We start from the raw sequence: 13,928 nt of genomic DNA, 5'->3' as shown, positions 1-13,928 counted from the left end.
CCGGGGCTCCCCTCCCAGGAGGCCAGCTGTGCAGAAGGCCGGCTGTGGCCCGGCTGCCCTCGGCCTGTCTCTGCCTCCTCATCCGGTGCCCTCTGGGTGACCCTGGCAGGACCTGTCCTACCCTCTCTGGTCCTTAGCTGCCTCCCCTCTGAAACGGGCTGGCAGGGCCCATGCGGGCCACTTCCTGAGCTCGAATGAGGAAGGGCCTCCAGCCCTTTAAAGAGGTTTCCCCGGGGGCAGAGAGGGAAGCTCAGCGATTTTCAAACTACAGGTCCCGATCCATGGGGAGGCTTGAAAGCAGGGGTTTTTTTCCAGATGCACTAGAAGCAGCAATATTAGAGAGTTTTTCACGAAGTACAGATATGTTTTTAGCTCATGGCATTTTTATTCCAGTTGATCATCAACAGGCATGTGTCTGCCGAGTCGGGGAGTGAAATGCATTTCCTTCTGCGGATGGGAAGCATTGGAAAGCTGCTGGTGACAGTTAACACGGACCGGACCGTGGGGCTGGATGCGTCTGGGCTTGACCCTTGACTCTGTCCCTTCCTAATGGAGTGACAATGGGCAAGTGACTTCAGCTCTGTGCCTCAGTGGCCTCATCGGTAAGGAGGGATGGAAATAACCTACCTTGTTAGGGTTTGGGGGAGGATTAAATGAACAGCCTGGCATGTGGCTCAGCGAGCCTTAGTGATTGCTGACGGCCTTGGAGGAGGCGTGGCCTCTGTAAGTGGGGAAGGAGAGGTCATGCAGGCCCAGCCCCCCCCCCCCCCACTTCTCTGATGAGGGAAGACCCCCAGTGCCTGAGTGAGGGAGAAGACGGGATGGAACCCAGCCTCCTGTCTCCCAGGCCGGGGCTCTGCCTGCCTGCTTCCACCTCTTAGGGCCAACAGAGCACTCGATCCTTGGCTTTCTTGCCTGTAAAATGAGACAGTAAGTCACCGGCCTCACAGGACTGACCCCTGGAGACCCTGCATGTGAAGGTCCTAGCTCAGCACCTGGCACAGAGTAAGGCTCTGTGAGCCTTAGGTATTTTTACTTGCCATATATTGTTCCACAAAAAAGGCAGGTTCTGAGCCATAGGCATGGTGTGAGCTTGTTTTGTTGAAGAAACAAGAGGTGTGTGGTCTGGGGACAGCCCCCACGGCACTCCCCAGGACTGTGCCCAGGTGGTGGGGGACAGGCACGCCTTTGCTTTCCGTCGTATCTGAAATGTCTAGTCCCTAGCTTTTCTCCAGCTAAGGTGCATTGCTTTTTCTGTGGGGGAAAAAGAAAAAAGAAATTATTTTTATCAACCTAAATAATAAGCGCCACCCACTTCACCGGACTCGGGTGACATTCCGGAGTCAGGGCGTGGTCTGACCCCAGGCCGCTGCGCACTGGAAACCCCAGCTATGTCCCTGTGGGTCGGGGCGCCGGAGCCCTGAGAGGCAGCCTGCTTTTCATTTTCTTGTTCTTGTTTGTTCCCAGCGTCAGCTGGTGACCTCCTGGGGGCGTTCTGTGTAACAAACACATGCCAAAGATCGCAGATTTCAAACTCGGGAGGGAGAGGCGGTGGGTGGCAAAGGCGTGTTGCAGTTTATCAGGTGATAAGTCCCGGCATCTCCAGAGCACAAAACTGGGGTTGTAACTGGAGAGTGACAAAGGTTGGGGACAGGTGTTCTCTAGGTCTTGGTGCCAAGCCAAGAAGGAGGGCAAAGGAAGGGGGTCCACGGAAGGGGGTGGTGGGCGGCAGAGCAGGAGGGCTGGCAGGGAAAGGAGGTGGTGCAGAGACTGTTTCCCAGCTGAAGCCTTCCCATGAGGTCATCTTGTTCTAAGCAGCAGTGGGGAGGGGAAAAGGGGGGCCCTGGGGGAGGCAGGGAAGAGGTGCTATTGGCCAAGAAAGGGACACAGAGGCTGAAGAGCCATCCACCTGGGGGGTTGGTTGTGGGAAAAGACAGAGCCAAGATGGACATTTTTTAAAAGCAAGCGTTTCAGGGAAACTGCGGTTTCAAGGGTCCCCACAGGCATCCAGAAATAAGCCCCCCGACCAGCACCCTGGTTAGCACCCTTCCACATTAGCCCTACACCATCCCCACCCACTTGGGCACTGTCTTGCCCTCCGGGGGTGTGCCCCTTGCGGCCCAGCCCGGGGTCTACCTCCGTCTCGGCAGGGCCCGGGGCTGGCCCAGTGCGTGGAAAATCACAGGGGCTCAACAAACGCCGACCGAAGGCCGGAGTCTGAACTTGACTGAGGCCTGCGAGGCGGGTGACTCAGCCGTGCCCGAAGCTGGGAGACCCGGGTTCTGGTTTCCCTTAGCGTGCCCGTGCCCAGAGCGTGGGCGCGCTGGGGAGCGTGTGCCGTCCTTTTGTTCTGTCCGCACAGGGGTTAGTGTAACCCTCCTCCAGCTTTCCTGCTCGGAAGAGGAGGAACTGGGAAGAGGAGGAACTGGGAAGAGGGCATCTACAGAGGCACAGAGGCGAGGAGGAAGAGACACACATTCCAAACGGGCACCACGTGCAGAGGGAAGGCCGAAGACACATGCCTGCCCCTTTAGGGAAATCGGCAGTGGCTGGGAGGCTGGGCAAGAGGGAGAGATTGACCGGGAGGCCTGCTTTGCCAGCTTCAGTGGCTTGGCTTGAGTCTACAGCTGCAGGAGGCCTGGAACCATGTCTGAGAAGTAGGCCCAGACCCAGTGGAGAAAGCTGAGACACTGCTGTTTGGGAGGAGCCAAGAGCTGTGTTTATTGCACCAGGGAAAAAGGGCCTAGGCGGCTGCCAGGACAGTCCTGGGAGGACGCTGTCCAGGGAAAACTGCTCTCCGCTTCCTGAATCTCTGTGCGTGATAAAGGTGCAGTAATGCCAACAGTGCCTCCTGCTGGCCAGCCCTAGCGTTACACTACGTCTGTCCTAGAGGTCAGAAACATGAGCAAGCAGGTTAAGTTCTAGAACATTCCAGCTGGAGGAGCACCATTAGTGCTGCTGCCACTTTTATTGATGAAGAACGTGCTGTGTCCCAGGCTCCATGCTAAGTACTTTTCTTGGGTCATTTCATCTAATCTTCACAACGACCTTCTGAGGTAGGAGCTATTATTAAACCAATTTTTCAGGTGAGACAAGGAGGATAAATTCCTTTTTTCTGAAGTCTCAGATTAGTATGTAGCAAGATTAGCTTTCCAGCCCAGGTCTCTCTGACGCAAAGCCCATGGTTCTAACTCCATTCTTGGGCCTCCGTGGTTGGTGGTGGCAGCCGAGGAGTTTGGGTTGGAAGGATCCTAAGTGCCACGATGAACTAACGGTGCCTTCCAGGGCCGCTGGAAGGTCATCGGCATGAACGCCTGGCACGTTTCCATCTGTGAGCTAGTCCAGCCTACTCTCTAGAGCACAGGTGGCAAACACAAGGCCCGCGGGCCGAACCCGGACCTCCACCTTGTTTTATCCAGACCGGCGCCTTGTTTCTACCTGGCGGCAGCTCCGAGCTCCTTGCCCCTAGTTAAGGAGTGGTTACACTTGTACAGTCCTGACATTACATTCGGCCCTTTGAAGGCAACCGTGAGGCTGATGTGGCCCCCGGTGACAATGAGTCTGACACCCCTGATCTCGTGTGTGCTGTTGTCCCCTCAGGAAAGGGGTCATGCTCAACCCTCTGACCTGTCTTCACTCACTCAGTGACCTGCAAGGCACCTCCAACTTCTCGTGTCCAAACATGACAATGCCTCCCGAGCCATCCTCCTGCCCTCCCCCCCATCGACGCACCAGGCGCCTCTGATCCCCGTGTGCTCACGCCGAAGCCTTGGTGTCGTCCTCGACCCCTCTTCCTGTCACACCCCCCATGCAACGTTCCAACAAATCTCACTGGTTCTACCTTCGAAATATATCCAGAGTCCAGCTACTGCCATCACCCCCACAGCTGCCACCACCTAACCAGCCTTGCGTACTACACGTACCCGACTCCCCCAGGGGCGTCCAGCCTTTCGGCGTCTCTGGGCCGCACTGGAAGAAGAAGAGTTGTCTTGGGCCACACATTAAATACACAAACACTAACGAAAACTGACGAGCAAAGAAAGGTTTTCAGTAAATTTACGATTTTGTGTTGGGCCGCACTCATAGCTGTCCTGGGCTGCATGCTGCCCGCGGGCCACGGGTTGGACACCCCTGCTTACGCTCTCGTGTTCACTCTGCAGGCAGAGCCCATAGGTCGGCATGGTTTTCAAAGTACTTTTGCATAAATCACACACACACACGGTAAAGAAGGGCAGGGAATTGTCACCCACATTTGACAGATAAGAAACACTGAGGCTCAGAACAGTGATGTAACTGGCCAGAAGGCACACTGAAGGGAAGCTGCATCCAGGGCTCTCACCGCCATGCCGTGCACTGCTTGGCCCTCCCAGACATACCCCTCCGATTCCCACAGCTCCCTATGGGCACCTCTGAAGGTTCCCCCCTCTCCCCGCCCCAGAAGCTGCAAGAGGTCAGGTAAGGAAGATGTCAAGGAAGCCAAAAGAGATCATTTTCTCTCTCCCTGGAGTGACCAGGAAACGTCTTGGCCCAATGTAAGGGCTCACAGTCAGTCACTTTTCTCTGGTGTGTGGTGCCCTCTGGTGTTCACTCTTATGAAATGCAGTCAGTGATCTAAGAAAGCTTTGCGGGGGGTGGGGCGGAAGGGAGGGCTTTAAGATGAACTGGGTGCCTGGGAACCCCTGACCACCCTCTTAGAGGTGCTGCCTCTCAGCCTGGGTCTTCCGTCCATTGGAGACCAAAATGTGTCCAGGTAGGTGAGGGCCGTGCTGCTTTCAGAGTGTACGCATCCACACCTTGAGGAAAACCAAATTGGTACAGCTTTTCTGAAAGCGCTCATTTAAAAATTTGAGATTTCAAAAAAGATTTTAAATCTTTACATTAGATCATGACATGCTCATGATGTAATGCTAAGTGAAACACGAGTACAAAAATGCATGTAAAAGTACTGTCTATGTACACAGCCATCAAAGACACACGCACAAATGGGCAGCAATGAGTCTCTCTGGGGAATAGAATGATTGTTTAGCTTCTTTATAATTTTCTACATTTTCCAAATTTTTATACTGAGCACATTTTACTTTTCTAAAGTTTTATAAAGGCAAAAAATATTAAAGTCCTTTCCATCTGGTGTCCTGCACCCCTCCCGCACTGTGAGTTGTCAGATGTCACCCTGCCCCTTCAGGGAGCAGGGGGTGAGCTGAGTCCGGACACCACAGCTCACCCAGGCACTGCCGAGTCCTGGCAGGGGGCAGAGGGGGGAGGAAGGACCCCTCAGGGACTGAGAAACCTTAGATCTCAGAGACAAGGAAACAGGGAACCCCAAAGAAAGCCCGTGACCAAGATTCTCAGGCAGAGAGAAACAGAGGATGCAGAGAGAACATGTGTATGAGTGGGCCCAGGACCAGAGAGGCAAGTAAACGTGCCCAAGGTCACACAGCAGCTGGTGACAGAGTGGGTTTAGCATTCATGCCACCTAACCCCAATTCCTGAGTTCTTCCTCTATACCAGCTACCTAAAGTTCCAGAAAACTCCCTGCAAATCAGCACGACAGTGAGAAAAATGCTATTGGCAGAATAATAATAATAATGTTTGACAGGATCAAAGTTTGCTAAGGGTGTTGAGAAAAAGATGTTCTCGGGTATATTAGGTTGGTTTAGCCACTGTGGAGAGGAACTTGTGATATCTGTCTTTATTTTTTTATGATAAATGCATTCCATTGTTTACTTAGATGTTTAAGCTCTTGCACTAGATTTGTTACAAGCTGGTGAACACTAACAAATTATTTCTCCCACAGAACTATAACCACACATTCCCAGAGACTGTAAATATATGGTTGAACTAACATTAATACACATCACCATTTTATCAATTACATAATAAAACAAATGATCAAGTACCCAAATACTAAGTTACATAGCTCAAAAAGCATATAAAATATTAGACATCTGCTCAATCCATGAGCACAAACCCGCTTTTTCTGTCTTGCAAGAGAAAGTGGGAAGTAAAAAAAAATCACACTTCAAACAAAAATAAGTTGGTAAACAACTTCAGAATGCCTGAAAACAAATGCAAGAATTTCAGAATTGTTGTGATTAAGAATTGTTTTAGCTGCAACAAAGCATCTCTACCTGTACATTTAAAAAATACAGATACTAAAGAGCATATTCTATTTGTTCCACACAAAACAAAGACAACACTTTACTGAAAACACTTAGTGACCCCCCCCCCCCCCGTTCTTTTCTCTGGCCCTCCCTACAGGTTGCACACCAAGTACAAACATTAAAATGAACTATAAGACTTTTTGTCTGGAGACACTAAGACATGAGCTTCTGTGTGATGTAGATTTGCAAAATGGAGGTTTTCCAGAGCAGCACAAAATGAGATTCATAGAAAGCCATTAAGCAATCACTAAGACTTGGTATACAAATAAAAATGTTGAGCAAACATTATTGTGTACTTGTACACATGGGGGAGATGCAAACTAAGGTGAGCATGTAACCAGAAAAGGCACCGGCGTTCGGGCTGCCTGTCACTACCAAATCCAACAAGCAATGACAGCGATTGAATCTTTTGTAGGTGCTTTATTCAGATGGCCAGCGATCCAAGAAGATGGTGGGTTCATACCCTAACAAAGCCATCTTCCCCTTTCTTCCCTGGCCAGATCTTTTATAAGGGGGGTTGGGGGAGGAAAAACAAGGGTCAGGGAGAGCTTTGAAATTCAGCAGCTGCAGCATTCCTGTCCTGGGCAGTTAGCTGTCTCTAAGGGGGAGGGGTAGTCACCTGCTTCTTCCCCCGTATGGATGTCTCCAGGCGGTAATCTCTAGCCAGCACCCCAGGAGGTCAGCAGCTTTTTCTCAGGCACCAGAATGGGCCTTATCTGTAGTTTCTGAAACAAAAGCTTAACACACACATTACCTGCTAGATTTATGGCTATTTACCATAAGCTAAAATTTTCCAAGTCTTAAGCCCCTATCAAGCAGGCAGATGACCACACAGGCCCTGCTTTCTCTGTTTGGAATGACTGGGGGGATAGACCACATGAGGTCTGAAGTGCTCACAGTTGCTGGGATTTTAGTTCTGTGTGATGCTAAAAACATACAGGTATTGTGCTGGACGTTTAGGCACCTAATCTTTCTAAATCTGTTGTATGTCGATAAGATTCTGTCATGGGAACAGATGTAAAGATCTAACGCAATAATACTGCACGAGTTCAGGAAGTCACTTGGCACAAATGCTAAGCACATTTGAACGCTGAACAGTGAGAATCTTTTGCTAAGTGTCCAAATAGGGGGACCGAAACCCAAACATAGAGGCTGCAATTCTATCAAGCTCATGGTCTGGTAAAGCTGCTGTCAGTGTTCCTATGGAAGCTTCCTGAGACATCCACCCGGCCAGCATGCTGGCTAATGGGAATGACAAACCAGGTCCCATCTCAAGTCCCACCTCCGGGGCCATGGCAGCAGGCACCGGCTTCACCAACTGCCAACAGCTGTTTCTGTGAGCACCGGAGCCTTTGAGCGCAGCCGCATTTTAGCACAAGACTTCTCCGAACACGCAAATTGCTTGCTGTTAACAGCTCCATGCGGCTTTTGTCTTATGGGCTGCACGGCGCCTTTGTATTTCATTCCACCTGCAAGCAGCGCTAGGGAACGAGCTAGGGACCACAGTGCTCCCAAGGCCTGCAACCCGCAAAACGCGGCACAACCACCAGGCCCTCCACGAAACCCAGTTTTTACGAGACTCCGCCAGTCACCAACCATCGGCCTGAATGGTTGTGCGCCATCACCAAAAGGCCAGTCGAGAACACGGGTGCCATCTTTCTCCACCAGAGTGGCGCCGTCAGTCGCGTCCCATACTCTTACTGTTGCGATAACTCCGCGCTTCTTCAGCTCCTCTGTAAGCCTGTGTAAGGTCGCCGAGGTTGGACTGCGTGGAAGAGAAACTCTCACGTTCTTGCCCGTGACTTCCACAGGACCTGGGCGGTTCATTCGAGCCGTGTTAACTTAGTTAAAAAATCCTCAGTGGGGTTATGAAAGAATTTAAACATGGAATAACAGCAATGATGTCAAGAAGCTGAGTCCACTCCACTTGCAATTCCCAGGGCTTCGAGTGTGGAGTTGAGAGCGATGGGACGTGAAACGAACCTCCCAACAGGCAGCAGCGATTCTTCAGTCTGGAAACACCGAGGCGACAGAGAGGAAGCGCGCTGAGGTTTTCCCCAGCCCGGTCAGACCTCCTGCAAAGTGCTCCGCCGCTTCCAATTCAACACTTGTCTGTCCAGGTTAATCACTCTTACGGGGGCTTCTTGGTGGAGTAGCGATGCATTTCTACAGTTCGCTGGGCTGCATAGAGGTCGCGCTGTGCCTGGCAGGAATCTCCTCCGCCCTTCAGAAACTCCGTAAATGTGTGACCAAGAAAGCCACAGAACTGAGGAATGTGTTTACTCATTGAAGATAGTGTCTTAATCACACAGCCGGTCCCCAGGCGTTGGCGACACAGACGGTGGCAGAGGCGGCGGCTGCAGGCCAGGGCGCAGCGGTGTTAGGGGCTGTAAGGTCTGTTTTCGAGTGCACGCCCCCTAGGGCCCGGCGAGCCGCTTCTCTGCGTCTTCTGCCCCCGACTAACCCGGCCCAGTGCACGTGGTGTATGCAGGCAATTACTGCGGCGCTTTCATCATCGCAAAAAATTTAAACCCTTCTAAATACCCATCAACGGAGAGTGGTTAACTAAAACGGCACATCTGAAATGTGGACTACTTCGAGCAATGAGGGGAAAAAAAGGCATGTGGAAAGTTTACCACGGAGTTTTGTTGAGTGGAAAATGCCGGTGGCAGGTTGCAGAATGACAGCGTGTGATGCGGTTTATGTAGGAACCACACTCAGAGACACATATGATACATAGTATCATATATCTTCTGTGGGTCCACACACACCGGAAGGTTTGGAAAAATCACCCCTGAACGGATGACAGTTATGGGGCGGGGGGAGGGGGGAGTATGGTGAATCTGTGCTATTAAAGAGAAAGAATAAAAAGAAAGGAGATGGGGAGGGAGGGATGGAGGAGCCCCTAGGACGATGGAGCTCACAGGCCCACACAGACAAGGACAGGCCGAAAGGAATGCAGACGGCACCGAGAAGGAAAACTCCGGCAGGGAACTGAGGCCCAGACGCAGAGATTCACGGCCCCCAGTCGCAGGTTCACGCACCGCCCCCCTCCGCTCAAGGGGCAGTGGGCGGGCGGGCCTTCGGGCCCTGCGCCGGGTCCCGGGGTCTCAGTACTCGCTGTCTGTCCCTGCATGCCCCGCGGCCAGCACATCTGGGAACCGCTGTCAAGTGCCTTCCCAGGCCTGAAAGAAGCAGGCAGAGGCAGGTTTGGAAAGAGCCTGGGTGTTCTTACCGGGAAGGGAGCGGTGGTTCTCGCCTGAGGGCAGCCTCGCCCCTCCTCCTCTCTGGGCTCCCGCCTCTTTGCTCCCCCGCCCCTTTGCTCTCCCCCCCCGCCCCCCCCCCGCCCCCGCCATCCTAAGGGCAGCGCCACACTTGGAGTCCTCCCCACCGTCAGGGCCCAAAGGAGCAGCAGGGGAAGCTGAGGCCAGAAAGGAAGGAGGGGGCTTGAGCAACGTTAAGCGCAGAGCTAAGAAAGGTCTTCGCTTTGGGCTGTTTCCAGGCTGCTGTGCTCCTGGGTTCAGGTCCCAGCCCCACCCGTCTCTCTTTGTGCTCTCAGGAATTTCCTCCCAATTCCCTTAATTGAGATATAACCTACTTACCATACAATTCGCTCCGCTGAGGTTCACAGTGTTTAATATATTCACAAGGTCATGCAACCATCATCACTAGCTAATTCCAGAACATTTCCATCACCTGGAAAAGAAACCCCAAGCCCAGTAGCAGTCACACCTACATTTTCTTCCCTTCCCCCTGCCCCTGGCAACCACAGTATACTTAATGTCTGTAGATTTGCATATTCCGGGCATTTCCTATAAATGGAATAATACAATATGTGGTCTTTTGTGACGGGATCCTTTCACTTGATGTTTTCAGAGTTCATCCATGTTGTGACAAGCATCAGTACTTCATTCCTTTTACCGCTGGGCGGCATGCTACTGTATGCGTGCACCACGATTTGTTTATCCGCTCGTCAGCTGGGGGGAAGTTGAGCTCCTTCCACCTTTTTTTAAATCCTCACCTAAGGGTGTGCTTATTGACTTGAGAGAGAGAGAAACATCAATCAGTTTCCTCCCGTAGGTACCCTGACTAGGAACCGAACCCACAACCCTCGGTATGTGCCTGGACTGGGAATCAAACCCACAGCCTCTTTGGTGTATGGGACGATGCTCCAACCAAATGAGCCATCCGGCCAAGGCAAGCTGCTTCCACTTCTTGACTGTAATAAATGATGCTGTGAGGAACATTCGGGTGCAATTTTCAAGTGGACGTGTTTCCAGTTCTGTCGGATACATACCTAAGAGTGGAATTGCTGGGTCATATGGTAACTTGATATTTAACTTTCTGAGGAACTGCCAAACAGTTTTCTCGAGCAGCTGTACTACAGTAGCTCCATTTCTTACCCTCTCTGAACCTCAGTTTCCCATTGGCAAAGCATCAGTCCTGACCCTTACAGTCATTCTGTAAGGATTAGATAAAATCGTGAAAGCAGTGAGCACAAAGCAGGTGCTCAATAAGTGGATTATTGTACTTAGGACACCTGTACGATTCAGCCCATTCCTTTCAGTTCCCCTCAAACCTGACCAGGCCTCTCCTGCTCCTCTTTGTCCCCATTCATTTCCCTACATCTTGAATTTCCCTTGAGTTAACTTTACTGGGGAACAAAGCTACACAAACACACACCATTGAATAAAGGCCTGGGCCCAAGCCAAATGGAAAGGTAATGTTAGCGTTGGAATCATCTACTACTGTGATTCTCAGAGTGTGGAACCCAGACCGCCAGCACCTGGGAACTTGTAAACTGCAAATCCTCCGACCTCACCCCGGAAACACTGAAGCAGGAACTCTGGGACTGAGCCTCCGCAATCTGTGCGTTAACAGCCTTCCAGGTGCCTCCAGTGCAAACTACCGTTCCCAAATTATAGAGGAGAAAACTGAGGCCCGGGGGAAGGGCATAACGGGTTCAAGGCCATAGAGTGGTAAAGAATAAAAGCTTTGGAATTATTGGCTGCAAATTCCAGCTTCCTTATTTTTAATTGTGTGACCTTGGGTGTATCCCTTTACTTCAGTATCCGTCTTCATGCTGGCTGCTGTAACGGAATACTATGGACAGGGTGACTTAACATTTATGCCTCACCAGTTCTGGAGGTTGGGAAGTCCACGATCAAGGTGTGAGCTGATTCTGCTCTTGCTGAGAACCCTCTTCCCAGTTTGCACATGGCAGATGCCTTCCCCTTGTTGACTACATACCCGAAAGAAAAATGATCTTGCTCTTGTCTTTTCTTACCAGGGCACTAATCCCATTCAGGAGTGTTCCACCCTAATGACCCTATTACCCCCCCAAAAGGTCCCACCTCAAAATACCATCACTTTGAGAGTTAGGATTTGAACATACATGTATGGGGGGCAGTGTATCCTCATCTGTTGAATGAAAACAGTGTACACCTACTCCCAGAGTGGCCATTATTCTGCATGAAAAGCAGAGTGAGTGCTGGAACTCAGGCCACTTAATTTCCAGCCTGCTGTGTTTGGCTGTCACCCCTCTACCATCAGATAAGAAGTCCCTAGAAACCTTAACATTTGAAAGGTTCGCATGGAGAGCAGGGCCTTGTTTTATTCTGTGAGGCCCCTAAAGGAAGAGCTAAAAGATTAAGGGAAGCTACAAGAAGGTAGGTCAATTTAATGGGCATGTTTCTAACTAGAATTGTTCAGAAACAGAATTGGCAGCCCCAAAGTGTATTGGGAGCTCATCACTGGGGGATTCCAAGCAGCATCCGCATGTCCCTCTTCCCAGGATGTTGGAGAGGGGAGACCGCCATGGTAAGAAGCTGGTGTGGATGATCTCGGGGCACCCCTCATATGTAACCCTCTGTAGTGGATGTGTGCTGTTTGTCTCAGCAGCATCCCCTCTGGGGAGCCACCCCTTTTCTGCTCCAGAGTTTGGAGGAGTTGTAATCAGGATGCTCCATTCACCCCTCCCACCAGTAGGGCATACTACCCAGACTGGCCAATTAGAATATTCCAAACTCCCTGACCACACTGATTGGTTCAAGGAATAGCATGTGACCCAAGACAGGCCAATCAGAATCTTTTTTCTGTTGGAGCTGCTTCATAGCCACACCCACCCTTGAATTTTCCAGCCTGGTGAGACTGCAGCGTTCGTTTTTGTGCTTAATCCAGTTTGGGGTTTCTGTCCTTGCTAGATATCAAAATGGGCCTTCTTTTTTTTTTTAAGTTTGACTTTTCTTCTTTTTTTTTTATTATTTATTTATTTATTTTTAGAGAGGAAAGTGGGGGAGAGAGAGAGAGAAATAGAGAGAGAGGGAGAGAGATATCAATGTGTAGTTGCTGGGGGCCATGGCCTGCAACCTAGGCATGTGCCCTGACTGGGAATCGAACCTGTGATGCCTGGCTTGCAGTCCACTCTAAATCCACTGAGCTACGCCAGCCAGGGCCAAAATGGGCCTTCTTGTTCTTAGATTGGGACCTGCCTCCCTCCAACACTGCATTAAAACAACGACAAGAAAGACAACCCTCAAGTAACAATAGTTTCAAACCACTTAAAATCTTTAGACTCTTGAAAAAATGCCCAAAGGAATTCCAGTCCTAATACCAAGCAAAACGTTTTAAAATCCATTTTCTCCACCTTTTTCTACATACAGCTCATATCCACAGCAGCCTAAACTTGCTCCTTTCTTCTTCCAATGCCCAAGCCCCAGTTAGCTCTGGCTTTTTCCTCCTCTCCTGCCCTTTCCAATGTCCATCGATCCAACTTTGCTGGACCCTGTTCTGGCCGAGGCAGGAGAGGAAGAGGCTGTGAATCTTCATATAGTAAAGTGGTTTTACACATGTTATTTTTAGGGTCAATGCAAGAGGTGTGACTGTAAAAACCCACCTGCAGATAGAGGCATGACCTTGAAGTTATACTTTCAGAAGAGATACTGAGGTCTTTTAACCCTGGGTCACATGCCAAGTTCAGCTTGGTAGGCATTTAGCAAGTGGCTGATTGTTTTGGGCATCCGGAATTATGTTCAACTGAGCCCCAGACATTGAAGGTCTGTTAACTCACTCTTCATTGAGTGCCTGCTATGTGCAAGGCCCTGAGGATGTAACCAGGAAAGAGATATTAAAGGCACAAAGTTGATTTCTGTAAAATAGTGATTGAGTATTACATGGGAGACTTATCCGGAGATTGGAAACAAATCAACGTTGGAGTTAAGGAAGGCTCCCTGAGAAACTTTTACCAGCACCACCACTTCCACCTACTAATTCAGTGCAAAGAGGAAGCTGGCTCTCGGCATACACCTTGCCATTCACGAGAGTCTCATGCTGGGACATTTGCAAGTCAGGAAGTGAAAGGGGCTGGGGAATTTTATTTTTGTCTGTCCTTAACCATCTGAGTAACAGAAGTCTTAAAACCACAGGTTTCGAGGACAACCAGATCGGGGTCTGAAACCCAGCCCTGTCCCTAATCGGCTGTGACCTAGGCAAGCAGTGTTACCTCTCAGAGTTTCACTTGTTAAAAGAGCATGTTAATACTCACCTCATGGGATCGTCGAGAAGATTAAATACTGTAAGGTAGGTAAACTGTAGGCCTGCTGCCTCATAAAGACTCCATCAATATCAATGCTGTTGAATGCTGTTTTAGATAAAGAGATCTCACTAGAGAACTTCTGGCCAAGAGGGAGGCGTAGGTAGATACACTGTGCCTCCTCACACAACCAAAAGAAGGACAACAACAAATATAAACACAAAAACCAACTAGAA

At 50.4% G+C, this 13,928-nt stretch overlaps 1 pseudogene; it reads right to left on the bottom strand.

The window, feature by feature from the left end:
* Window positions 1-7,432: 7,432 nt before the first annotated feature.
* Window positions 7,433-8,325, bottom strand: LOC123831704 (annotated as a pseudogene).
* Between the last annotated feature and the right edge of the window lie 5,603 nt (window positions 8,326-13,928).

This window comes from Phyllostomus hastatus, unplaced genomic scaffold, assembly GCF_019186645.2.
Source record: "Phyllostomus hastatus isolate PE091 unplaced genomic scaffold, TTU_PhHast_1.1 phas_scaffold_182, whole genome shotgun sequence".
Classification (NCBI taxonomy): Eukaryota; Metazoa; Chordata; class Mammalia; order Chiroptera; family Phyllostomidae; genus Phyllostomus; species Phyllostomus hastatus.
The sequence above is the reverse complement of the archived record's forward strand: the minus strand, read 5'-3'. Positions and strand labels throughout refer to the sequence as shown.